Source organism: Narcine bancroftii, chromosome 2 (genome assembly GCF_036971445.1).
Source record: "Narcine bancroftii isolate sNarBan1 chromosome 2, sNarBan1.hap1, whole genome shotgun sequence".
NCBI classification, from domain to species: Eukaryota; Metazoa; Chordata; class Chondrichthyes; order Torpediniformes; family Narcinidae; genus Narcine; species Narcine bancroftii.
This window is the reverse complement of record NC_091470.1, coordinates 233834754-233862464: the sequence shown is the minus strand read 5'-3', so window position 1 is coordinate 233862464 and position 27711 is coordinate 233834754. Positions and strand designations below refer to the sequence as shown.

General features: G+C 43.2%; 1 long non-coding RNA gene across 5 annotated transcripts in view; it reads left to right on the top strand.

The window, feature by feature from the left end:
* Positions 1–27711, top strand: part of LOC138755142 (uncharacterized) — a 467989-nt gene that overhangs the window by 345641 nt on the left and 94637 nt on the right. For all 5 annotated transcript variants that reach the window (XR_011352046.1, XR_011352047.1, XR_011352049.1 and 2 more), the window contains one exon: positions 19394–19549. This is a non-coding gene — a long non-coding RNA (uncharacterized lncRNA). The remainder of the gene's footprint in view (positions 1–19393; positions 19550–27711) is intronic.

The following is a 27711-nucleotide window of genomic DNA, read 5'->3' as shown; positions in this document are numbered from 1 at the left end:
CTACCCTGCCCCGTGCGAACCCGAAATGTTATTTCTGCGGGAGGGACAAGCACAGCAGATCCCAGTGCCCAGCAAGAAAAGCCAGGTGCCAGAAGTGCCTTAAAAAGGGCCACTTTGCTGCAGTCTGTAGGTCTAAAATGGCCGCCAGCAAACACAGTGCCTCGTGTGAAGCTCAACCGCCACTATCCCATTCAAACTCTTCTTCCCCAGAGCTCTCGTCCAATGAGAGCGAGGGCTCCCCTGCACGGCAACGCCTGACGTCACGGAGACGCCGAACCCGGAAGGGGCAACCCACCGTCGCAACCATGGTGATGGCCTGCCTCTCGCCCCCGTGCGGAACACTTGACACTACCGCCGCTGCTACCGCCGCCACAGCCACCCCCGGGGCCGACGCTACCGCCGCTGCTGCCGCCGCCACGGACACCCCCGGGGCCGACGCTACCGCCGCTGCCGCCGCCGCCACGGACACCTCCGGGGCCGACGCTACAGCCGCTGCTGCCGCCGCCACGGACACCCCCGGGGCCGACGCTACCGCCGCTGCTGCCGCCGCCACAGACACCCCCGGGGCCGACGCTACCGCCGCCGCAGCCACCCCCGCGGCCAACCAGGTGCTCACCCTAGCGTCCATCGCTGACGACCGCCAGGGCCCGACCGCCAATCGCGAGCAACTACAAACCCCACTACTTACCATTCACCCGCCACAACAGCACTTCCGGGAGGTTCTCCAACCTGCTCCTCGAGCGTTGACTACGTCATCCTGTTGCGTGACGTCATCCCGTTGCGTGACGTTATCGCGCAAAACTCGCCTGTCAACTGCTTCAATAACATTAAACCAGCAATGCTCTCATCCCCTCACCAGAGCAATGGAACTGATTAAAGTGCATGGACACTACACCAATTGCTTATTTGACTCTGGGTCAACTGACAGTTTTATCCAGCCAGATCTGGCCCTCCGTTGGGGACTTGACATTATCCCCACTACCCAGAGGATCTCATTAGCGACGAGGTCGCACTCGACTGGGATAAAGGGGTATTGCATCGCCACGCTGGAAGTACAGGGCGTGACGGTCACCCACTTTAAATTATTCGTCCTTCCCCAATTGTGCGCCCCAGTGTTGCTGGGATTAGACTTCCAGTGTCAGTTCCAAACGGTGTCCCTACACTTTGGGGGACCCCACGCCCCCCTCTCGGTCTGCCATCGCCCCACTCCCGAAGCACCCGAGCAACCCGCCCCCGTGCCCCGGGGCCAATCCTGCGGCCTTTCCACACTCCGGATTGCCCCGCCAGCACTCTTCGCAAACCTCACCCCTGGCTGGAAGCCTGTGGCCACCAAAAGTCGGCAATATAGTTACGAAAACAGGCAATTCATTAGGAGTGAGGTGCGTAGATTGCTGGATGAGGGCATCATCGAACCCAGTTCAAGCCCCTGGAGAGCCCAGGTGGTGGTTGTCAAGAATGGGGAAAAACTACGGATGGTGGTCGACTATAGCCAGACCATTAACCGCTTCACACTCCTGGATGCGTACCCCCTGCCACGCATCACGGATGTGGTGAACCAGATCGCCCAGTACCGCATTTTCTCCACTATTGACCTACGTTCGGCCTACCACCAGCTCCCGATCCGCTGCGAGGACCGACCATTCACGGCCTTTGAAGCGAATGGGCGGCTATATCAATTTCTCAGGGTACCATTCGGGGTCACAAATGGTGTCGCGGTCTTCCAGCGGGAAATGGACAGGATGGTGGACCAGAACGGGCTAACCGCTACCTTCCCGTATCTGGACAATATCACCATCTGCGGCCACGACATGCAGGACCATGACGCCAACCTAGACAAATTTCTTCAAACTGCCCGTCAGCTAAACCTGACTTACAATTTGGACAAGTGTGTTTTCCGGACCACACGACTCGCTATTCTAGGTTGTGTGGTGGAAAACGGAATAGTCATGCCAGATCCTGACCGCATGCGTCCCTTAATGGACTTACCCCCCCCCCACATACCCAGAAAGCTCTCAAACGCTGCCTGGGCCTTTTCTCGTATTATGCCCAATGGGTTCCAAACTACGCCGACAAGGCACGTCCTCTTATCAAGACCACCTCTTTTCCCCTCTCGACCGAAGCCACAGCGGCTTTCGATCGAATCAAATCTGACATCGCTGCTGCGACGCTGCACGCGATCGATGAGTCTGTCCCGTTTCAAGTCGAGAGCGATGCATCCGACTTCGCCCTGGCAGCCACCTTGAACCAGGCCGGTCGGCCTGTAGCCTTCTTCTCCAGAACCCTCCAGGGTCCGGAGAGTAGACACTCCTCGATCGAGAAGGAGGCCCAGGCCATAGTTGAAGCGGTACGTCGTTGGAGACATTACCTCGCTGGGAGGCGCTTTACACTGTTGACTGATCAACGCGCGGTCTCCTTCATGTTCAGCAACACCCAGCGTGGTAAGATAAAAAACGACAAAATCGCCAGATGGAGAATCTAACTCTCCACCTTTAACTATGACATCCTGTACCGGCCTGGTAAGCTCAACGACCCGCCTGACGCGCTCTCCAGGGGGACGTGCGCCAGCATACAGATGGACAGACTACGGAAACTCCATGAGGCGCTCTGTCATCCAGGGGTCACTAGGTTTGCTCACTTTGTCAAGGCGCGCAACTTACCCTACACTGTTGAGGAGATCCGCTCCATGACCCGAGCCTGTTCGGTGTGCGCCGAATGCAAGCCCCACTTCTTCCGTCCGGATAACTCCCACGTCATCAAAGCCACCCGCCCCTTCGAGCGTCTTAGCGTAGACTTTAAGGGACCCCTACCGTCGACCAACCGTAATACCTACATCCTTACGGCCATCGACGAATACTCCCGCTTCCCATTCGCTGTGGCCTGCCCAGACACCACTGCCACCTCAGTGATACAGGCCCTTCACAGTATTTTCACCATCTTCGGGTACCCCAATTCCATCCACAGTGATAGGGGGTCCTCATTCATGAGTGCAGAGCTGCAACAGTACCTTCTGGAGTGTGGTATTGCTTCAAGCAGGACCACGAGCTATAACCCACGCGGTAATGGCCAGGTCGAGAGGGAGAATGCCACCATATGGAGAGCGGTTACACTGGCTCTCCGGTCTAAAGGTCTCCCCACCTCTCACTGGCAGGAGGTTCTCACTAGTGCCTTACACTCCATCCGCTCCCTCCTATGTACTGCAACAAATGCCACCCCCCACGAAAGGATGTTCCTTTTCCCGAGGAAATCCGAATCGGGAACCACTGTACCGGCATGGCTCACCGTCCCTGGCCCTGTCCTTTTGCGACGCCACGTCCGGCACTCAAAGAACGACCCCTTGGTCGACCGAGTGACTCTACTCCACGCGAACCCACATTACGCATACGTGGAGTTCCCAGACGGGCGGGAGGACACTGTTTCGGTGCGGGACCTAGCTCAGGACGCGGTAGACCCAGCAAACCCCCCAACTCCTTATGCTCCAGGCCCCGTGCCGCAACAGAAGGACCAACAGCACCCCAATGACTCGGGCCACCCTGCCGACAAAACGACTGGGGAATTGAGCGACGGAGCAGTCGCACCCGATGAGCCCGCTGGCGACACCACTCCAGCGACCCCAATCCCGGCACCACGGCGGTCACGCCGGATGGTCAGACCCCCTGACCGCTACAGTCCTTGACCTACCCCTTCCTTTTCATTCTCTCCCTCGTTTTTGTTTTTTTTTCCAGGGTCAATTCTCCAAGAAGGGGTGAATGTGATAGTACAGATCTATCACCAATGTACATAGTGTATATAGTTACTGTATCTAGACTGTGCTTACAGCGATTGGCTGAGAGCTAAGCCACACCTATTGTTTGGGCCTTAAAGGGTTGTGTCCCTAGCCAGGTCGGATCATTCCGGACTGGTCGGCCACCTGTGAAGAGCTCCGGTCTTTTGCTAATAAAAGCCTTGGTTTGGATCAACAAGTCTTTGGTTCTTTCGACGAGCTCTACACATACCAATCACATTAATCTTGCAGTCCTGATAAAACAGTCCTGATGCAGGGTCTCAACCCAAAACATTATCTCTTCCCTTTATCTTTACAGATGCTATTGCTTTCCTCCACCAGTTTTTTTTCTGCTCTAGAATCTAGCTTCTGCAATCTCTTGTGCCTCCATAACCTCTACCACCTTGATGTTCAGGACAGTAGGTGCATGGTAAAACGTCATTTCCAAATCCCTTTTATGTCACATACCATCCTGACTGGGAAATGTATCTTCATCGTTTCACCACTGCTCATTCGAAGTTTGAAGCCATTTCCCAAACAATACAGTTAACGATCATTCAGGAATAACCTTCCACACCACCGTCACAATAATTGGGGACTTTAAATTCTGACTCTTCCAGTCTGCTTATATACTTTGAGAATATAAAATACCCAGCAACATTCTTGTCTGACTACTCCATTGAAGTTTTGATATAAATCCACTGTAGAACTCACTGTCAATCTCAAACAACTCTTTTCCATTGCCCTAGTTGGAAACTCTTCTCAATGGCGACACACCATCCACAGACCCAGCTCTGAACCACAGTCCATAAGATTCTTGCAGTGCCAATATCCAAGGTGGTGGCAGGGAAGATTAATGGTGATTTCTTCATCTTCAGTTTCTATCTTCTCTTTCATTGCCATCTTAGATTGTACATCTCAGTTCTTCTTTGGCTTGGCTTCGCGGACGAAGATTTATGGAGGGGGTAAAAAGTCCACGTCAGCTGCAGGCTCGTTTGTGGCTGACCAGTCCGATGCGGGACAGGCAGACACGATTGCAGCGGTTGCAAGGGAAAATTGGTTGGTTGGGGTTGGGTGTTGGGTTTTTCCTCCTTTGCCTTTTGTCAGTGAGGTGGGCTCAGTTACCTAAAAGGAAAAAGGCATAAGAGAAAGGATGCAATGAGGGAATTCAGAGGAAGTAAATGTTACAAGCTTACAGTCTCTACAATTTGTGAATCAGAAGACTATGGGAGATGAAAGATAATGGCAAGAATAAAAGGATTCAACTAAGAAAATGCTCTTGCCAATAAGGAGATCAGGTGATGCAAGCAGGGGAGATTCAGTGCTTGCCCTGGGTGCTCTTTAACATAGATACGCCACTGGGTATCTATGTGGGCAATTTTCACACACAATTGGGCTGGCGCTAACCACTATGCCACCCGTGCTGCCTGACATACCCTTGTAAATTTCACACATTGGGTTGTAATTTATTAGAAGTGAACCAGTGAATTAAGTCCCATCCGGGTCATTAGGCTGAGGTTTAGTAAAGGAAAGGCCTCCCTCCTCTTGCACCCCCATCCTCTCGCACTCCCCATCCTCTCGATCCCCATCCTCTTGCTCGCCCACTCCTCTCACTCCCCCTCCTCTCGCTCCCCCTCCTATCACTCCCCCATCCTCTCATCTCCCCATTCTCTTGCTCCCCCCATCCTCTCACTCCCCTGTCCTCTCGCTCCCCATCCTCTAGCTCCCCTCCTCTCGATCCCCCCATCCTCTTGATCTGCCATCCTATCGCTCCTCCATCCTCTCACTTCCGCATCCTCTCGCTCATCTGTCCTCTCATTCCCTTTTCCTCTCACTCCCCCATCCTCTCGCTAACCTCATCCTCTCACTCCCCCATCCTCTCGATCCCCTCATCCTCTCACTCCCCCATCATCGCTCCCCCCTCTCACTCTCACCCAATCTCTTCTTGCTCTCCCTGGCTCTCCCCCCCATTAACTGAACCCTCAATTACTAACCACGACATAGTACATTTTTTATTCCCAGTCACCAAGATGTGGGGCACTCCATGCTCCAGCCTGCATTAAAGTGTCCCAAGCCTTGTGTTTATTACCTACTATTCCCGGCTGGAAGCTGCAGCCTCCGCAGGAGGACCCCCATCTACTATGGTCCTGATAACTTTGGTTCGGTCAACTTGGAATGTCCCTGGTCAGCACTTCACCAGGCCGCTCCAGCATCTCATCGGGCTGCTTCGGCTTTCAGGGCCGCTCGGGCACCTCACTGCGGCTCAATGCAGGATCAATGGGCTAAATGGCCATCTTCCTTACCCATAATCCCCCACACAGCTGAAACACTGTATTTCCCTGATAAAGGAACTGGCAGAGTGATTCCAGATGCGTGGGGGATTATGGGTAAGGAAGATTGCCATTTTTCCCATTGATCTCTCATTGAGCTACCACCACAAAGAGATGCTGGAACAGCCCTGAAGCAGCTGTGGCCATGAAGCAGCCTGATGAGATGTCGGCCCGGACCAGACTTCCAGGGTGCTCAAGTGGGATGGAGAATCTGTTTTGGGCTAGGGACTCGGATATTGGGCAGGCATGGCAAGGACAGTCGCACCCACTGCAAGTGGCACCCAGGGCATGTGCCCTAGTTGCCATACTGTAGATATGCCTATGTTCCCATCAAGTTATGCTGCTGGTTTCACTTTATGTTATGTAGTAAGAAATGGTAAAGTAAGTCGGTGAATCCTTATGTTTCTTTCATATTTGAATGCCTGATATGTGAGTGTGCGTGATGTGTGGACATGAGTTTTACAGAGGTGATAAATGTGTGACGTTGCAGTACAACATGTAAGTTTTAAAGCCAAACTCTAATTAATAGAATGGAGCTGGATGTGTGAAGGCGTATTATGCATTATTTGGTGCATCTGGTGGAATATATGGTTTGACGACATTTGTGACACCAGAGTTCTCAGGGGACTGCAATCAGTTCTTTGGAAACTGAATGTTGATTGTTCTTTTGAGTGTAGGCTCAAAGTTGAAGAACAGGGCTCCACATCTCGACCTTCTGCACCAAGTGCATATCTGTGATAGTACAGATCTATCACCAATGTACATAGTGTATATAGTTACTGTATCTAGACTGTGCTTACAGCGATTGGCTGGGAGCTAAGCCACATCTATTGTCTGGGCCTTAAAGGGTTGTGTCCCTAGCCAGGTCGGATCATTCCGGACTGGTCGGCCACCTGTGAAGAGCTCCTGTCTTTTGCTAATAAAAGCCTTGGTTTGGATCAACAAGTCTTTGATTCTTTCGACGAGCTCTACAATATCAAGAAACGTTAAGCCTTCTCCTTTCATTGCCCAGAGTTTTGGATTGATTCTGCATCACAACCATCTGCCTGTTTCATATGTGCTTAATTAAGTTCTCATTTTCTTTCAAAGGATAATTGATTTATTGAAACGATGTGTTCAAATACTTAATGTTTAGGTCTGTTGTAAAATATTAGTATGCTTATGTGTGTATATAAATTATTTCCTTGTTAACACTTGATTTTTATTTAAGGGCATAGAGTAATAGTTCAAAAATATAAACAGGAAGGATCATATTCTTCTTTCTTTGCTTTAAGTGAAATAAACTTGAAATTACATTAAATTTATCTATCTAAGCTAAGATGTCACCATAAAATATATCTCCAAGGCCACGTAAGAAATTATTTTCATGAGGATCAGACCAATTCCTTAAAAATATCGAAGTAACATTATCAATAAATCTGCTTCAATCATTTCTTTGAATATGTCATCTGAACCAGCAATGAATGATTTTCCAGTTTATCATGGAGTTGTTCTGGCCCTGAAGATAAATATATTTTATTTGAAGGTTAAGGTGAAAAAATATTAGCTATCACGCTGTTACACCGCCACATCTGGGTGGTCAAGACGTTCTGTGGGAAGTTGGATTGCTGTGTTCTAAAATCAATCTTTTTTGACACTCTCAATTTGTTGGAGGACCTTTGAGCAATAGCTAATTTTAAGAATTGTTATTGACCTTCACTTTTTCACCTGCTTTTTCTTTCCCCTCAATCTGTCCCCTCAAGGGTTGTAATACCTTGATTCCACTCCAATTATGCACTTTCTAGGTGGTTAATGAGGAATTGCAGGCTCATCCACAGATGGGACTGGATATAATTGATTTGTTCGGTAGGTGGATAGTTTGTGAGATGGTGCACTTCTTCTGCTGCTTCTAAGGACTTTGAGATGCTCCTAATATATGGACTCCAGATTCTCAATACTATCAATCCAGAAATTTTCTGGCATCAATGAGCAAGTTGCTCTTCTTCTAGTAATGTTTGAACACATCATTGAATCCTTTGCTCGGTCCACTTTCCATAACAGTTATATTTTCAGATAACTTGCAGAAGTCTTTGTGGTACTAATTAAGTTCATCTTGATAAGGACACGGATCACTCACATTTTGGTGTACACAGATTCTTTGAACTGTCTCCCTTGTGGATACACCCAGGATCACATTTCAGCAAATATTGTGAAATTGCTATTGTAATTTTTGATAGGGAGATATAATGTTTTAATGGGGAAACATGCCAGGTCCTCTAGACAACCAGGATCCAATGATATAGTCACAGTATGTGCGCAAATCTACTATCTAGTAGCACCGTCAGAGTGATATCGTTGAATTTCAGGCTCCATGAGGTCTATTCTTTACTCTATTGAGTGCTGTTCAATTGACCACCTAGTTCGATGCGGACTAGTTGAACATGGCAATGTGAATTATCCCAAAGTACAAGAAAAATACAAGCAAGGGGCACTGAGATAACATAATTATTTTATTGAATGATAAAGCAGAAAAGCTGGTTGACTGTTCCATTCTTTCTTATATTTTTACACATCATCATTATCTTCTCCGCTTTGTTGGTAATTGCAGTTGACTACCACAAAAATGACAAAAGCCACAGTACCAAGCAGGTGTACTTCCTTTACCTCCCTCAAGCTACCTAGATTTCGACCAAATGTGTGCCAGAATAGATACATGGTGACATACAGACAGCCTAGACCACTCCACTCCATGGGAAGATTGCAATCTCTCTGCCCCCTAATCTCTGACAAGAGTGAATGAAATGCAGCTGGCTCTCTATGAATGGAGCACCTTACTGATCTCCCTGCCCTTAAAGCAGATGATGCTGTGAGATGATGTAAATACCTCTGGCTTCGGACTGCATGAAATGTTATGCCACGGTCCTCTGCTGGGCTCCCAGTTCCAGCAGCAACAGGTGGTAGACTTCAGTCAGGTTGAATATGTTGAAATGCAGGCATCAGGCAGGCTGTATTTTGCTGAGATTTTGGAAGGATACTTTCTCCTTGAGTGTATATAACTCTTTGGTGAGAGTTTTATCCCTCTTTTGACCCTTTTCTTCTGATAGATCATCCTTTTTTTCAATCTTCTAATCAGATATAACCATATAACCATATAACCATTTACGGAGCGGAAACAGGCCATGTTGGCCTTTCGAGTCCGCACTGGTTCACTGATTTTGTGCGCCCTCTTCAGGCATTATGCTCAAGGGGGATATATAAATATAATTTGCTGTTGTCTCATAGCTCCAGGAACCTTGGTTTGATCTATATAGACCTCCATGTTCTTTCTGAGAACATCAGGGTTTCCCTCACCATAGAATCGCAGAGCGATGCAACACAGAAAGCAGGCCATTTGGCCCCTCTAGTCTGTGCTGACCATCATCTCCATATTCCCACTGACCTGCTCCCATTCCATAACCGTCCAGTCCTCTCACATCCATGTACCTATCCAATTTAAAATTTACTCTCACATGCTCCAATTTTATCCCATTGTCTAAAGATCGACAAATGTGTAAAATGAAAATGACTGTTCCAGTAAATCAAAAGGCTATTTGCTGAGCATGTGTGAGAAAGAATAAAGTACAGGAAAACAGGCAGAGGGAAAATACATGAATGACATTGCTGCCCTGGGAGCCATTATGGGCCTGATGGGCTGAATGGCCTCATTGTTGTCCTTCAAATAACTCCAAGTGCACAGCAGTCGGCAAACAAGCAAATTGCATGGAGGGTTTGCAGTCATCAACAAATCCTTCTGCATCTACCACACTTACTTCTATTGAACACAGAAATCACTAACCACTTAAAGAATTACAACAACAACCAGATGCAATTAAATTAGGCACTTATATAATTATTTGAAGATACTTTTAAATAGAACTGCTTGATGTGAGGTTGAGCTACTCGGGACAAATAAATAAATAAATTAGGCTGCTTATCTCTGCCCATGATTTTAAATCAGGTTTGGATGTTGCCGGATATCAGGATCTGCCTGCTTTGTAAATTTCTGACAGACTTTAGCTGCATACATGAGTCTATACAGATAGAAGCCGGAAGTGTCCATCTATAATTTTTGTCCCTAAACAGGACCTCTATATTTCTTAGTATATCCATAAAATCCCCATTGCCTGCTTGCCAACCTCATCATTTATTTATCATTAATCTCAAAGATTACTACTTCAAACAGAAGGCATAGATGCAGATTTTTGCATCTGCTCCAGCAAGCTTTAAGATCAATATTTCAGTGGTACTTTACTGTACCAATCTAATATGGTTAGATTTTTGTCTATAAAAGATAATCAATAAATCTTCAATTATACACAGTGATTAAAACACTTTTGAGTAAAGAATCCACCTTTTGGATGAAAAAAAATCCTATCTCTGTCCAACCTCAATCTCTGACCTTTCTTCAAGGCACTCCAGTCAAGGGAGTCATCATCGATGCCTCCACTAAATCAAATCTCATGGGTTTAGTGAGACGCACTGGGGTCACTAGAGGGTGCAGACCACACTGGGTGACAGACATCAGAGGGGGTGACCCCAAAATGACTGTCTATAAAATTTTTATTCAGTGCTTCAGCAAAAATGTATTATTTTTTTATAAAAATATCCCTGTAGTTAGTTATAACAAAAACATTTTTCATAAGCCCAGCTTACATGTATCAATATACCTACAAGCTAAAACTCTGTTAATTTACTTTTTGAAACTTCTAATGGTGTCCGGTCAGAGCCCACCCAACCCCACCCCCCCTCAGATCAGCACTGTGCAGTTGCCACTGAAGACATACAAGGAACACACACACACACACACACACACACACACACACACACACACACACACACACACACACACACACACACACACACACACACACACACACACACACCTGTTTCATACATACATACACTCATACATTCAACCATGGCAGGGGTGGGAGTTGGATGACACCATAAGTTACTGCATTGGGTGACACCAACCCTAGTGATGCCACTTGTGAGACCACCTCTCAGAAATCTGAACTCTACAGAGTCAATAAACTATTCTCTGATGCCAGGACTCAAACGCAGTCCTGTGAGTACATCCTTTCATAAATGGGGAAAGCAGGTGTATATAATATTTAAGATGTTTTCTCACCAGGGTCTTGAATGATTTCAGTGAGATATTTTTACTTTTGTTCTCGTGTCCTGTTGTACTTTACTTTACATTAAAGTCTGGCTCCTCCAGACACCAAACCTTTTTAATCTCTCCCTATTGAAAAGTACTCTATCTTCTCATTCTTCCGTTAAAGTGGAGACATTGCAATTTTCCAAATTACTCTGTCACGAACTTGCCCTTTCGCTTTACTTGTTTCTGTCCTCTTGCAGCTTCTCTCCATCCTCCTCACAACTTATACAACCACCTTCTCTCACCGTTCAAATCACTGATATAGATTCTGAATATCTGCAGCCATACTTTGACTGCTGCAAAACTCCACTAGTTACTGTCAGCTAGCCTGAAAAGGAACCATTCATTCCTTCTCCCTGTTCTCTCTCTTAAACAATCCCCAATCCATGCCAGCCTTTCACCCCAAATCCCTGTGTGTTAACTTTGTTTCGTAACCTCTAATTCAAACTTTCTCAAGTTCATTTATTATCTGACAATCTGAATAAACAGTGCTTCTCCACACCACAGAGAACATGCGTACACACACACACACAGTGCATAATAATTACATATTTACAGAAATACATAATTTAAAATAAATATATCTAAATACAGTACAATGCAGAGTACATAATAATTATATCTGTACATATAGATATAATTAAAAACAAACATTTATAATAATTATTGGTGTGATTTACTTGGTTACAGGATACTGTTCAATCATATAGACTGCAGGAAGATGTTATTTTCCATGGTCTCAGGGTGGTATGTGATGTCACGTATGTACTCTGACAATAAATATGACATCCGAAATCTGAAAAGTAGATTTAAGCATTTCCCCCTCTATCAGGACAAGAAGGACTTGACTCCTCCCCAGCTTTGTGAGCTCTGGGACATCTGATGAGGGAACAGCAGACTCCGCAACACATGAGCTGAAGAAACCTGTTGTGCTGAGCCCAGATAGTGCTCTCCTACCGCCACTTATGCAGGGCCATGGTCTCAAAATTCTCCATTCACTTCTTTTCCACTTTGAACAGTCAAGAGGAATTTTGCATTTTTCAAGGAATCTTTGAGTACACCATTAAATCTTTTACCACTTGGAAATCTCCGAGGTCAGAACAGAGTGTCCATAAAGGGAATCTGTTTTGGGTAGGCAAACAACATAATGTAGATAAAGGAGTAAAACTAGGCCTCAGGGTTGTCTGAGGATACTTGGTTCACTTTTTTCTTCCATAAATTTGGAGTATTATAGAGGCAACATTAAGCTACCTTTTCATTGACTAGAAGGGCTTAGATGAGGTTTCAGAGGTATACAAGAGGGCAGGCATTTCTGCTACCCAGTTGGCTGCGAGTTTTATGCCATTTCCAAACTCTTAATGTTTAAATACTCTTTTCCTCAATTGATCAAAGGCTGTGATCACTCATTAAAAGTGGTCGTTAACTTTTTCACTGATGCTGAGATATGGAATGTGATTCCACTCTTCCATTATTCCCACCAATAGGCTTATTGTTGGAGGACAGTGGGGTGCAACAAGGGCAGATTGTTAGAGGGCCATTGACTTGCTGCAGTTGCAAGGGCTATCCTTTCATATGCTTGAGTAAACAGGCAACAATCGCCTGGAACTCAGCTTCTGAGTATGTACAAACTCAAGTGCCATCTACTTGGGTAAGCTTTGTTCTGGTGTAGTTGGCATAGGTTAAAGAGTTTCTCAGTAACATTATGGTATGCTGGTCTTTATTGAATAGTCCAACAATGGACAGTTACCATTTCTGCACAGAATAGAAATCAGCTGTTTTTGGAAGTTCCCCCTTGGTAGAACCTGAATGGAGAAAATATCAGTTCTTCAGACAAAACTAATGATATTTCTCAACACGAACTGTTACATTGATTTCAGCACAGAATGGTTTAACTTTGTTATTAAGTATAAAAAGACACACAGATTTCACTGTTTTCACAGAGAAATTTGAATGTTAAAGCATTTAGCCTAAGACATTAAAGTTATCAGAGATACAGATAACATTGGACAATGAAAATTTTGCTTCCTTTAACACTTTTATGCATTTTATGGATTTTGGGCTATTCACGAAAATCTCCTTAAAATTTTCATATCACATACTGTTTATTAGATATAACTTATTGTGTGATTTTCTGCCATATTTTAAGTCTACTTCAAGCATACAAAACCACAAAGCTATAACATGCTATTGAAAATTCATTTTCTGCATTTGAACTTAGACTTCTTCCCCACTGATCTTGGCACAGTCAGTGACGAACATCAGTGATGAACATTGCGACCACAGAAAAGCAGTATCAGGGCAACTGGAATCCATCAATGCTGGTCAACTATTGTTGGTCTCTGACATGAGAGGCATCAGATGCTGAGTACAAATGAAAATCAATGGCAAAAAATTTTTAGGACAGTTAAACTACTGCATTGTGTCGGCATCATTTTGCAATTAAATATGCTAAATTCAATCAAGGGTTAATTTAATGTTTCTCCAATTTCGTATGTGACACAACAAATTTGAAATTATCTTTGTGTTCATGTTGAAATTGCCTATCATAATCCCTAATTTCTTTTCCAGAAGTAAACCTTTTGAAAAAAAAATTGTTGTCCAGTATAATCTGAATGTTTTAAATTCACATGATTTTAACAGCAAATCATCCACTGTAAAGTAACCATGCCTCTCAAAGGCCCGCTCAATAAAAAGATAAAATAAATTTGCAATTAAATGGGTTTGTGGCCATTCCCAAGATAAATGCAGAGTTAAAACTTGATTAATTTTATGAATTTGGACTAAGCTGTTAAGTGCCGGCAATGCAATTTGATTTCTCCATTGATTCTTTGTTCAGAGGAAGGTAAATAAGGAGGCAGTTCAACAATAAGCATATTAACATGTATCCAACAGAACATGATTCATCCTCAACTAAAATGAGTGGCTGGAACTCCATAATAGCAATCAGCATGGAGCGTTTCATTGTTGCTGCAATGAAGACCCCCCCCAAAAATTCAGAAAGATAGGCTTAATGGCTTTGTCCTGATTTATAAATATTAATTACTGAATAGGAAGAAAAATGGCATGGAAACTGTTAAGAATGACTGGTAGAAATTAACTTTAATCAAGATAATGCACAGCAATTCCAATATTTCTTTATTAAAGTTGGTGCAAACCTTTCATGGTCATTCACAATAGGTGGAGAACCAGAGTCTTTGTGGGGACTTAAAGCCATTAACAAATAAAAATGGAATTATTGATCAGTGTGATGTCAACCTTGTATCATTAATTGTAGATTAATTGCATCAGAGACTGTGGAACCATTTACCAGAAACCGTTGGGTCAAATATGAATTAGTCAGACAATTGGATTTTTCAGGCTGATTCAGCAAGGGTAAAACAATATATATTAGCACGGTTTAAATAAAATCATTAATTTGTAATAGATGAAGGTGGCGACAATGCATCTTCCACTAATTCAATTTTTGAGCCAGTGAGGCATGTTTTGTTATTACTGCACTTTCTCATCATTTAAGAAGACAAGATTTAAAGTAAACAGCCTTAAATTAATGACCTGACTCACCTTTTAACTTTCAAAGTTGACAAAGGGGTTTTTGATGTATCTGTAATGATGGCATGTTGACTGGAAGGTAGATGAATTGGATACAGTCGTCATGTCATTGATGTGTTCATGGTGGGTTTTGTATTGAGGCCAAAGAGGTGGTTTCATTACTCCTTTTTTTTTGGATGGGAGGAAGGCATGGATCAAAAATGTACTTATCCTCTGATGAGTACCCAGAAAACGAGCTAAGCCTCTGGGTTTGTTGAAGTCCAGGACTTCTCTCTTAATTAGAGCATTCATAATCATCTGAAGAGTGGGCAGGGGGAGGAGGGATCCTATTTGGAAGGCAGAATGATACAGAAACGCCAAGAACAATGGCAGGAAGTGATTAGCAATATTAATGTCTCTAGAATCATATTGAGAGCCAAGTGACATTTTCAGTTGATGTTTAATAATGTTATTATCAAAGGTGATAAAAACTTTGCGAACCAACAAGTGATATTTTCAGTCTGTGTTTCATGACTTTATTAGCACAGGTTATTGAAATGCCACAATATCAGCATTGCACATATATATTTTTGTGGCTTTCCACAAATATAGATTGGGTCAGTGGCATTAAGCACAACTGCCTTATATCTGGGTAATACCTTGCATCTCTTAGTCCCCTGAGATAGATTTGACGTGTTGCAGTGTGAACAAACAAGCCCAAACTATGAATGCTGTACTAGAGGCTTTAATTGTGCTCTACTGCCTACACAAGGGCCGGCGTGAGCTTTTACATGAGGCTGGTGATTGGCAGGGTGTAGATGGAAGCAGCCTCCCAGGTTACCTCTCTGCAGGTTGTAACATGACTGATTGCACTCAGAGATAAGTGAGGAGTACAAACACGCTTTTAATAGCTTACAATCAATGGCCAGTAGAGACAATAGTCCTCAGGTGAATCAGAGGTATGGCAGGAAAACCAGGGTTTATATTGGGGAGGGTGAGGATGGAGCCAAGGGAGGAGCCAGCCATCTGAACAATACATAGATAGTGAATTCCAGTTCACTGCCCAGGTACAGTGGGTTGCCCCCTGCAGATAGGAATGCAGATAGGCACAGGCAGTCGTAGACAGTCCTGTGGTTGTATCACCACATTCACCCCCTTCTTAAAATGAGTCCCTGGAAGGGGAAAAAAAGTATCCACCATGTTTTCATGCTGATTGTCCGCCAGATACAGAGTAGTTGGGAGAGAAAAACATATTTACAGATTGAGAAATTCAGGTGATCTGGTAGTCATTGTTGTCTTTGGGACTATTGCAGGACAAGTTCCTGGTCAATAGTTGGCGGGGACAGGGCCGCCTGAAGGTTGGCTGCATCAGGAGTGATTGGGGCAGCCAGCAGTGCAATGAGCAGATGTAGGTCTGGGGTGGGTCCGCGGGCAGCTGGGTCCCATGGTTGATGGTGGGTGGGAGGAAGGATCTCGGCTACTGGAGGGTACTGGAGGTGCCAGGGGTGCCTGGGATGGGGGATCTGGGTTCCCGCCAGTGTCAGGTCCTGAGTCGAGGTGGTGTCCTCACATCCATTGGGGTATGCCACGTAGGCGTAATGTGGGCTGGCATGGAGAAGATGCACCTGCTCAACCAGGGGACAGATTTATGTCCTCACATGTCTACGGAGGAGGACTGATCCCAGAGACATCAGCCATGTGGCAGTGAGACCCTGTTGCCGATTTCGTGGGGAAGGAAAAGAGGGGTTTGTGAGGGATCTGGTTATTAGTTGTACATAAGAGTGACCATATGGCATGTAGTGCCTCGAGAAGGGTCACCTGCCTGTAGTTAGTGGACCATCCTTTCAACCTAAGAACCAGGAGGACTGCTCTCCAGATTACCCGTTCTTATGTTCTACCTGCCCGTTGCCCCTGGGGTTGTAGCTAGTCATGTGACTAGATGCAATTCCTCTCATCGCCAGGTACTGGTGCAGCTCCTCACTCATGAAGCTGGACCCCAGGTCGCTGTGGATAAATGCCGGGTATCCAAACATGGTAAAAATCTGCACCAGCCTTGATAACTTAGGCAGTGGAGGTATTGGGGCAAGGGATGGTGAATGGGAAATGGGAGTATTCATCTATAACTGAGAGGAAATAGACATTCTTGTTCATGGAAGATAGTGGCCCCTTAAAGTCAATGCTGAATCACTTGAAGGGCCAAGTGGCCTTTATAATGTGGGCCTGTGCTGGATGGAAGAAGCGTAGTTTGCACTCACACAGACCCGGCAGGACTTGGTTATTGTCCGGACTTCCTGCACAGTGAAGGGGAGATTTCGGGATTTAACAAAATGGTACAGGCGTGTGACGCCCGGGTAGGAAAGGGTGTCGTGCAGCGCCTGAATTTGATTGGACTGTGCACTGGCGCAGGTCCGCAAAAGAGCATCGGGGGAGTCATTGAGCTTCCCTGGCCTATAGTGAATGTTGTAGCTGAACGTGGCCAGCTTGATTCTCTAGCGCAAGATCTTGTCATTTTGATCTACCCTTTTAAGCTAATTAAATTGTGATGAGCTGCACTGCAAGCAAACAAGTTCAAACTACAAAGGCTATACTGCAGGCTTTAATTAGCTTAAAACTTGCACACAAGGTTCAGTCTCCCTTCTGGCTCCATGTGCTCTACTGCCTACGCAAGAGCTGGCGTGAACCTTTATGTTGGGCTGCTGATTGACAAGGAGAAGGTGGAGCCAGTCTCCAAGGTTACCTCCCTGCAGGTACAGTGGATCGCCCCCTGCAGTTGGCAGGTAGAAATGCAGACAGTTGCAGGCAGTCACAGACAGTCCGGTGGTTGTATCACCACAAAAGGTATTTACATTGAATTTTCCAGTTCCAGGTAACCCACCCCCTTTCTGCACACACTCACCTGTCAACATACCGTATACTTTGGCATATAAGTTGAGTCATGAAACCCTAAAAAATTTCTCAAAAAGTGGGAGGTTGGGGGAGTAACTGCTGCTCAAACATAAAATGAAAGAGTCCGACATTGTGTTACAGGAGACGGTAACAGGAGAGTAAGTGCTAGAGAAGTGTAAAGTGGACATTGAGTATTAAGGATAGACAAAGGAAGGAATATCTCTCCACATTGTAGATACAAAAGGGCCTGTCTTGTTTGGAAAGGATTGGTTGTTTCACATCCAACTTGATTGAAAGGAAATCGGTGCGGCGAAGAATGTACAAACTGTTGATTAAAAACAATGAGAGCTGCCACAGGTGCTTCAGATGTACCAGACAGTGTTTGGGATAAACCTGGGAAAAATTCAGGGAGTCCAGATCAAATTGCAAGTGAAATCGGAAGCAAAGCCTATGTTCTTTAAGCCAGGGGTGGTACCTTTAGCTATCAATAAGGGAATTGAGACTGAATTTAACAGATTAGAAGGGGAAGGAATAATCGAGAAACTTCAGTACAGTACAGGCAACTCCTATTGTACCGGTCAGAAAAATGGGTGGTAAAACATGAATTTGTGGTGATTATAAGGTCGTAATTAACCAAGCCCTGCATGTCCTCGGACATGCAACTCCAAGAGTGGAGGAATTATTTCAAGCTTTCAATGGTGGGAAAAAGTTCACAAAATTAGACTTATCACAAGAGTATCAATTAGTCAAATTGGATCCCAAATCGAGGAAGTATGTTACTATCAACACTCACCTGGGATTGATCAATTATACCAGGATGTCATATGGAATATCATCAGCTCCAGCGATATTTCTGCTGTTATGGAAAAACTATTGCAAAGACTAAATATTGGATGTTACCTCGATGACATCATCATTGCAGGTTGTGATGACGCAGATCATCTAACAAACCTGGAAAAGATCTTAGCCAGGTTAGAACAAGCTAAAGTCCAACTTCGGCAGGTTAGGTGTGTATTTATGGTAATCTCACTAATGTATTTGGGATTTACAATTGGCCCTGAAGGAGTCAGGATGAATACAACTAGCACCGAAACCATAAAATGCACCTTGCCTATCAAATCGTGCTGAGTTGCAATTGTTCTTGGGTTTGGTGAACCACTATGAGATTCTGGGATTCATTCATGGGGGATTGAATTCAGGAGTAGAGAGGTCATGTTCAAACTACACAAATCTTTGGTAAGACCACACTTAGAATATTGTGTTCAGTTATCGTCACCTCATTATAGGAAGGATGTAGAAGCTATGGAGAGGGTGCAGAGGAGATTTACCAGGATGTTTCCTGGATTGAGGCAAGGTTTGCGGAGCTCAGACTTTTCTCTTTGGAGTGTGAGAGGAGACTTGATAAAGGTCTACAAGATTTTGAGAGGCATTGATAGGATGGCCAGCCAGCATCTGTTTACCTTCATCAAGGTATGGAAAAATGTTGGCATGCGTCTGAATAAAAGGGTAAGGGGGAGGTGTGGTTACAAAGGCAGGAGGTAATAGGTGGAGAAGGGATGGAGGACAGTGCAGCAAGCAAGGGGATTGGGGATGGTTATTGTTTAGTATTTCCTTTTGGTAGGAACATAGAGGTCTTCACAACATTGAGGGCCATAGGGCTTGTGCTGTGCAGTAATGTTTTACGTTCTATCTGTATGTTCTATTTTTTAGATCCTTTGAGCTGATTGGTAAGCAACTCCCCTGGGCCACCATGAACTTTACTCCCAGGAAGGCAATCAGCCTGAAATTTAATGGAGACAATAAAGGAGCAGCATTTGGAGGTACAACAAGATTGGCAGGTTGCCAAAATGACTGAAACAATTTCTGGTAAGTCTCGGATTTCCTGAATACACACATGAAAATGGGACATATTAGCATTAACATTCAGCTTCCTTTTCACAAAATTCACTTGTATTTTGTTACCCATTGCATGTGGGTGAAATTCATATATATTAAATCATAATTCGAGGTAACAGTTTTGTGAGTTTTCTCTTTGATGATCCTTGGGTCAGTGCGAATTGACATCACCTCCTCTCCCTCATCGATCATCAACATGGCACAACTCAAGAATAAGTGCTTAGTCCCCTACTCTATTGCCTCTACATTCTTCATTGCTTTGCCATGATCAGCTGCAAAAAATGTTGTTGGCCTAATTGCTGGAAATAATAAGTTAGAATATGGGATGGAGTCCATAATCTTGTTGTGTGATGCCAAAACAATAATCTTGCTCTCAATGTCAGCAAAGCCAAAGAGATATTTTTTGTGTGGACTCAAGGACAGGAAGGCAAATAGCTGTTGCACCTGTCTTCATTCACAGGATGGTAGTGGGGAAGGTTAGTATCTTCCAATTTCCTTTGAGTGCTCATAAAGGTCAACCTCTCCTGGAGCCAGCACATCATGGCAACCGTGAAAAAGGTGCAACTGTCGATGAAGTCTGAGGAGATTGGGCATGTGATTGAATACTCTATCAAGCCTCTGTATGTGGCCTGTGGAAAATGTATAGACTGGTTAAATGGCAGCCTGGTTTGGAAGCCTGAGTGCCCAGGAACACAGAAGCCTGCAGAAAATGGCGACTTAGCAAATTCCATCACAGCATCAACCTCCCATTCGCCAAAAGTATCCATGAGGAATTGCTGCAAAAGAGCTGGAAACATCATAAAGGAGCCCTGGATCACAATCTCTTTTTGCTGCTTCCTTCATGTAGAAGGTGCAGAAGCCTGAGGTCGAGCAACTCCAGATTCAAGAACAGAGAACAGCCTTGATCCAACAGCTATTAGGCTCTTAGAGCACCCCAATCTCCTCTGCCTAACCAGAAACTATCCCAGGATCACCAAAAAAATCATCTTCCATGACTGAAATGTCACTTTTTTTTATTTTCTTCCACCAACTGCAACTATAAAATGGGTATTTATCTATCGAAATGTTATTTATTATCTTCTTTATTTCTGTCTTGCATTGTGGTCTTTCAATTTTTTGTGTATATTATGGACCTATTTGGCTGCAGCAAGTAAGAATTTTGGTGCATTTGTGCATTATCATTTGTACATTGCAATTATGTGTTTGACAATAAACTCACATTAAAGATTGTCTGCTTGGATTGGCAGATAACATTATCCTTGCGACAACCAAAATTTCTAGTCAAGTGCCATGTATGTATTCACATACATATGATTCATTATTGCCACTGGGCTTTTCGGTCTGATTGACAATACTTTGCAGCAATGACGATATGAAGATTCATGTTAGTGGCTATAACATCATGCCAATTATTACAAGGGACAACACCACACATACCGTCATAAAAGCAGCATGCTGAATATTCATTGTAATTTAAGTTCCAGGGGATTGTAAGAGTAATTACCAGTGGAAAAGACTTCAGACCCAGTGTGGAATATCTTTACCCAGAAGGTTTAGGATTCCTGTGGAAATTACAATGTCCTAAATTCCCTGACTGAATTTTGCTATTGTGATTTTGCATTGGTGAAGCAGGAGTTCGGAAGATCCCACATCGTGAAAGGTGCTTTAACAGGGAGAGATGTACATTTTAAAATTACTTGCTTTGCAGCAATTTTTTGTTCAAATATTTTAAGTGGTTTTACTTTTGTTAATTTCTAAATGTTTTTCTTGTTTATTTCATCACGAAAAATTTTAGAATGTTTTAGAATGTAAGAAAAGTCCATTGTTGGTCAATTAACACTGATCATATGATTAAAAAAATGTGCTTTTTGTAGAATTAAATAGCAAAGCAACTAATGGCTGAAGAGTGAACTAACAACAATCTCTTGGTCAGTGTCACCAAAACTAAGGAGACAATTGTGGACTTTAGGAAGAGAAAACAGGTGTATGATCTAGTGATCACTGGTGGAGAGGGTGAGCACATTTAAATTTGGATGAGTCACTATCTCCGATGACCTTTCCTGGAACCAACAGAATAATGTCATAACCATGACGGTACTTCTACTTCCTCGTGAGTTTGTGGAGGTTCGATACAACATTGGAAACTTTGGCAAACTTCTACAGATATGTAATGGAAAGCCTGCTGACCAGTTGCATCATGGCTTCAAAAGGTGGGAGGAAATTGTATTCAAGACACAGACAGATTTTTGAACAATCAAGGAATGAGGAGTTATGAGGAATGGAACTGAGTCTATGACCAGATCAATCCTGATTTTATTAACTGGCAGAGAAGACTTTATGGGCAGATATCATGCTCCGGCTCTTATCTATTATATTCTTATCTCATCATAGCTGGAGGAGAAGATCAATAGGACCTTTAAGCTGTCTCCTTATGACTGAATATTCTTTTTTTCCTGTATTGCCATACAGGAAATACATAGTAATACATGTTTTGCACATCTATCTATATAAGTGCTGGGAAAATCTCCTCCTGACAGGACCATCCATGCTATTCTTTTATCATTCTGTCTTAATGTTTCCTTCAATCTGCCCAGTGAACACCACTCCCAGGTACTGTAACATCACACCACAAATGAGAAGAAGGGGTTATTGTGCCTGACACCATCAGACCCCTGTTCAGGAACAGAACATAAAACAAGCACGAAGAGATGTAATGCTGGCACAAATAAAGCCAATGCCAGGTCTTCTCACCTCCAAGTAATCTCAGACTGCTCCAATTAATGTTTTGTTTGCTGGCCCCTCGGAACAGTGGTTCTTCAAAATCAGTGAAATATCAATGAGGAATTGGAATTTTCACCGGTGAAAATACTGCTGCCCTGTTGGAGCTAATCATCAGTATCATTAGGATCTGGGACATTCATGGCAATTGCAAGTGTGTGATGATAGCAGATTCAGAGCTGCGTGTACACCTACCCCTGGGAGAGATACGGTGAGGTTGGATATTGATGTTCTCTCTTGCAATGTTAGCAACAGTCCTCCCACCGATGCCTTCCTTCACCCATCCCCCACAGTTAGCTGGAAAGATGGCTTCGCCTCAGACCATTGAAGGAACTTTCCCCTTTGGCCCTGCTGGCTGCACGTATCATCACAGCCGTTTGCAGCTGGAGCAACCCATAGGAAGCAGCAAACTAGTACCCTGACTGCAGCAACAGAAAGCCATTAGTGCTGGGAGTGGAGGAGCACTGAGGGCACTCACTAAAAGAGGGAAAACCTGCAAACCAAGAAGGTACAGAGGATTAAAACCTTAAGCATGATAATATTATTGATTTGCCTTTGACATTACAGGTCCAACATCACATTTACAAAGCACAAGGCCATCTGGCTCGTCATGTATTTGCCAATCCAGAAAGAACTGCTCATCCTCAGCCGACTTCCAAACTTAGCTTAACTTTGGAGACACGGCCCTTCAAGTGTACATTTAACAACATTTTAAACGTAATGATGGTTATTCCTTCTGGTGTCCTCCTTTTAAACAACAAGCTGCAGACCCCCCCCACCATAAGCTGTGTGAACAGATAGTTCAGCTATTCCTTCCACAAATCTCATTGAATCTCTGTCCTTGATTTTTAACCATTATGATATGGTAAATAGGTTCTTCTTATTTACTCAATCGCGGCCCCTTATAAGCTTGAATATCAAAGATATGTGGTGTGGTGGTAATAATTTATTGCCCTGTGTTACCTTCTAACTTGGCACCAAACCCATTGAGTAGTCTGCTTTTCAAATCGCTGAATATTTAAAGAATGTCATTCATCCTCTGCTGACACCTTTTGCCTCCACCACCACCTTGTTCTCCTCACCTCCACCTCTCGCCCCTGCACCTCCTGCTTGTCCTGGAGAACGTCAGGCAAAGAACCAAGCCCACCTGTTGAAGTAATGGAGGATGAAGCACGTAGCAGCAAAACATCCCACCTTCCTACACACGGCAGACAGTGGGATCTCATCTTCAGGACCTGGAATGTATTATCATAGAGCTTATGATTTTCCTGCAGCAACTGTAAATTAAAGAAACCTGCTCCACCAAAGGGAGCCATGAAGCAGAACCAGAAATGAAGCCAGGAGAGAATGAAACCTGTGCAAGATTTTATGCAATACATCAGTTGAAATTTAGTCGACAACAATGACAGCTCAAGAATTAAAAAAAACAATTTATATCCACATAAAACAGAGCAGTTGACATGGTACCTTTGTTTCATATAATTACCCATGACCTTTGTGTTCAAAATAAGATAACGGTAATTCCAGTGAATCACAGGAGATCTAGGTTTTCAATGGGAGCTGAAAGCAGTGCATGGCATTGACCTCTCACTCTCTCAACCAAGGAAGCTTGCTTCTCCATTTAGCCTGCTAATAACCCAAGAAAACAGGATGGTCTTGGATCATGTTACGGTGCTCAACAAACCAAGACTTCCCTTGCCATGACAAACCGTGGCTACCAAGCAGGTAAGATGGTAGAGGAAAGATATGGCATGAATGCCCACATTGAGTGGGCCATTGAATATTAAAGTAAGTCATGTTGGGGCTGTAATAAGACTCAGAATATTGTCGTCAAATCTAATTTATATAATTAATATATATTATGATACCAAGGTATCAGAATAGATAACAACTTTAATAGGAAGAGTAAACTGAATTAATATGAATGTGTTCCCATGAGTGCAATATCTATTCCAAACATTACCAATTTCCCTGAGAGAGAATTTTTTTGCAAAACTGAATAAAATAGTAAGGACATTTCTATGGAAAGGTAAGACATCAAGAATAGCACTAGGAAAATTAACATGGAATTACAAACAAGGAGGGTTAAAGCTACCAAACTTCAAAAATTACTACAGGGCTGCACAGTTAAGGTACTTATCAGATTTTTATCAGAGAGGAGAAAAACCAGACTGGACTAAGATAGAATTAGACAAATTGGGAGAAAATATCCTGGAGCTCATACTTTATAAATGGGATGAAAAATTGGTGCAATATAACAATTCACCAGTACTACATTACATACCTAAATTAGGGAAAAGAATACACCTGGAAGAAAAAGAAAGATAAATGATCAAATACTAAAAATTATATTAGCACAAAACCCATGAATCCCCTTTACAATAGTTAATTTATTTTTCAAGGAATGGAATAGAAAAGGAATCAAGAAAATAGAAGATTGCTTTTTGGGAAATAATTTATTAACATTTGAGCAATTAAAAGATAAATATGGAATAACACAAGGTACAATGTTTACATTATTACCAATTGAAAACTTATTTAAAAGATAAACTGGGAAATAGCCTAAGAAAGTAGCAACTTGGAATATTTAATCACAGACACAATGGTAATTAAAATATTTATTACCAACATGTACATCAAATTACAATATAAGGAAGAGGATGAAACAAAGTATAAACTGAAACAAAGTTGGGAAAAAGATTTAAACACAGAGATAAAGAACAAAACATGGGAAAAATTATGTATAGGAACCATGATGAACACGATAAATACTAGATTACGTATGATACAATATAACTGGCTACGTAGACTATATACCACTCCTCAGAAATTAAAAGAGTGGTACCCAACAGCATCGGATACATGCTTTCGTTGTAAACAAGAGACTGGAGCAACATTACATGCAATTTGAACAAAGTAAAAACTTTCTGGGAAGATCTAAACCTAATATTAAACAAAATCACAAAAAAAAATACCAAAAGATCCAAAAAATGTTCCGTTTAATAATATAAGAGACAAAAAATTAGGACTAAAATTAGACAGAGCCCAAATAAGATTTATTATGATAGGGAAAGCAAGAGCAAAAAAATGTATTATGACAAACTGGAAAATGGAAACAAGCCTTAAAATACAACAGTGGTATACAGAAATAAACAAGTGTATTCCATTATATAAAAAAATACATACAATCTGAAAGACAAGTGTACATTATTAGAACAAATTTGAGAACCAGACATAAAATATGTCGGAGAACTCCGACCACAACCTCCATCTCTTAAAACAACATAATTATGACCACAATAAGATTAAAATATGTGAAAGTGGATGATACGACCTTTTTCTTTTTTTTGCTTTTGGTTATTTCTTTGTTTTATGTGTTTTATTATTTATTGATTTTTGAAAGGGGATGGGAAAGGGGAGAGGGATGAAAGGTTGGGAAAAGAAGAAATGTCACTATGTATATATTAATAATGATCATTTGTGGATGTTGTTATTGATATGACTCGTAGGGCAAGAAATAAAGAATTTTTATAAAAGAATATTGTAGTCAAATCCAGTCACTCCATGGCAGGAAAGATGTGAGGGTACAGAAAAGATTTACCAGGATGCTGGCTGGATTAGAGAATGAGCTATGGGTACAGGTTGGACAAATTTGGGTTCAGACATTTATAAACTGATGAGTGGGTAAACAGTCAGAATCCTTTTTCCCCTATGTAAAAATATCAAAGTTCAAAAGTTCAGATTTATTGTCAGAGGACATCACATATAACCCTAATATTTTTTTTCCCTGTAGGCGAGGCAGAATTTCTACTTAACAGACGTGCAAAGAACTGTACTCTAGAAAAGATACGTAAACAAAAGATAGAAGTATTAACAAAGAAAGAAATGCAAACAAACTGTGCAATATAGAAAATAAATAGTTAACCATGTGCAATGTAAGAGGCCTTCAATGAGCCCCTGATTGAGTTTGTTGTTGAGGAGTCTGATGGTGGAGGAGTAGCAGCTGTTCTTGAACCTGGTGGTGCAAGTCTTGTGGCACCTACACCTCTTTCCTGATGGCAGCCGTGAGAACAGAGGGTGTGCTGGGTGGTGTGGATCACTGATGATTGCTGCTGTTCTCCGACGGTGGTGTTCCATATAGGTTTTCTCGATGGGGGGTATGGTTTTGCCTGTGATGTGCTGGGCTATGTCTGTTATATTTTTCAGTGCTTTCCACTCAGAGCTATTGGTGTCCTCATACCAGGCTCTGATGCAGCCAGTCAGCACACTTTCCACTACACATCTGTCGAAGTTTGTCAAGGTTTCCAATGTCATATCAAACCTCAACATACTCTTGAGAAAGTAGAGGCACTGACATGCTTTCTTCAGGATGACATTCGTGTGCTGGGTTCACGAAATGCCCTCTGAAATAGTGACTCTGAGGGATTTATATTTGCTCACCCTCTCCACCACTGATACCCCACGATCACTGCATCATGCACCTCTGGTTTCCCATCCTAAAGTCCACAATCAGTTCCTTGATTTTGGTGACATTCAGTGTCAGGTTGTTGTTAGTAGACCATTTAGCCAAGTTTTCAATTTCATTCCCTTTTGCTGACTCATCTACCCCTTTTATACAACTATGGTATTGTCAGCGAATTTTGTAGATGGTGTTCTTGTCGTACTGAGGCACAACCATAAGTGAATAGGGGGCTAAGAATACAGCCCTGTGGTGCAATGCAGTGCTGATGGAGATTGTGGAGGAGATGATCCGACCAGTCCTAAATGATTGTGGTCTGAAGGTGAGGACTTCCAGGATTCAATTACACAATTGGGTATTAAGGCCCAATTGGAGTTTGCTGATCAGTTGAAAGGGTTGAATGCTGGACTTCTATTGCTAAAAGGCATCCTATCTATGCATTTTTGCTGTTGAGGTGTTCCAGGACTTTGTGTAGAGCCATCCATCTATTGCTCAAATAGGATATGTGCTTTAACACTCAAAACTCTTTATCCCTGTGGATGTGAATGCCACTGGTCGATAGTCATTTAGGTAGGTTACAGCACTCTTCTTCAGCACCGGTACAATTGAGGCTTTTGTAATGGATGGGACCCATGCCTTGCCAGAGTGAGATGCATTTGCAAGTTGGTCAGTACTGGTTTGCAGTACTTGACTGGTTACTCCATCTGGGACTAGATGCATTCCTTGAATTCACTCTCCTGAAGAAGCCCGCTGGTCATCCTTGGATACTCTGAGCTAAGGATTATTGGGGACATTGGGATACGCGGTGGTTCTTCCTTGTTCGGGTGGTCAAATCAGTTGTAGAAGGCATTGAGTTTATCTGGGAGTGGAGCTTTGCTGTCTCCTACTGTACCAA